Genomic DNA, 1,490 nt, shown 5'->3' with positions numbered 1-1,490 from the left:
GGATCAGATTCATATTCCAAGAATTAAATATTTTGGAGTAAATTACTGTGATTGCAATTAATAAATAATTATGATAGTAGTGGAATAACCTATTTCTTTTTTACTAGAGATGTGAGAACTTAATTAACTTGATTTCACATGAATGCATTTTCTTGTAATCTTCGTATTGATTAACCTTACTTTCAGAACAGAATTAGGCTAGGTTAAGATTAATATGATTAGATTTTGAAATTATCCAACTGGATTCAACATAAATTTTGAAATTCACTAACTGTAATTAGCATCATGTAGACTAAGTCACATGATTGTTTGATTACAAGTCTTGGATGTTTTCTTCTCTTTTGAATTGGTATTACATGGAAACTGTAAGAATGCCTTCATGCTTCTTTCTCCATTAGCCATTGTCCTCTCCTGCCTCTACTCTTTTGTCCAATTTTCATATTTTTGATATCATTTTATTGCAGATTGAAGAGGAAAAAGTTCCCCTGTCAAGGAAGCTTTCACGAAAAAAACATGTTAGTGTCAAGTATGAAGACCAGTCTGTCGAAGGGCTCTTGACTTCAGTGAAAAAGGAAGAGGAGGATCATTCTTTTCTGCAAGAACATTTACTAGTATGTATGGATTATGAAGAAAGCATGATGAATAAATGTGTACTTCTAGTGTGTTTCATAATACATGATGCCCTTATCTGCTTTATCTATTTATTTGTTTAGTGCTAAGCTTGTCAAGAACATAGATTAATATTGCAAAAATGTCACACTATCCTTTGCTTCGAAAAAGTATCATGATAGAAAATATTTGATGAAAAATTATGTAGTAAAAATTGTAACAGCAGGACACTGAAAGCAAGTCATTAAAACCAGGACAGCCAGGTTGGGAACCTCCTAATTGGCGAGAGGTTTTAGAAAATATTAGGAAATCGAATCACACGAGATTGCACCATGTTGAAACATGGGAGCAGAAAAGTGCATGGATGAACATGCTACACCAGAGTTATGTTCACATTATTTATTTTATTTCCAAGATCAAAGTGTTTATTCTATGCTATCTACCTTTTCTAATGATTTTTGTTATATAATATGTTGGGCAAAGATTTTGACGATCTGCAACATGACACAAGCATGTATATTATATAGGAAGGCAACCACATGTTACATGTTTTTAATTGTTGAGCTATAAGTCTAAAAAATTGCACTAATTTCTGTCTTAAAATTAAATTGTACGAGTTTAACATTTTGTTAATATCTCTGATGCGGAAGCAGTCGACAAGATGAAGCTGACAAATGTCATGTGGAATACGGCAAATGGCCTCATGTGGACAAGATATTAGTATCAACAGGAAATGTGATACAATTTAATTTGGCACTTCCTAAAACAAGTTTAAATAAAATTAAAGTAGATTATGTTCATTACTGTTGGACTAAGCTTGAAATTGTGAAGAATTAGCTGAAACTTTTGCAATAGAGGTACTTGTGCAGATTGGAATCAGC

This window comes from Penaeus monodon, chromosome 28 (genome assembly GCF_015228065.2).
Source record: "Penaeus monodon isolate SGIC_2016 chromosome 28, NSTDA_Pmon_1, whole genome shotgun sequence".
NCBI lineage: Eukaryota > Metazoa > Arthropoda > Malacostraca > Decapoda > Penaeidae > Penaeus > Penaeus monodon.
Note: the sequence above shows the minus strand (reverse complement) of the source record.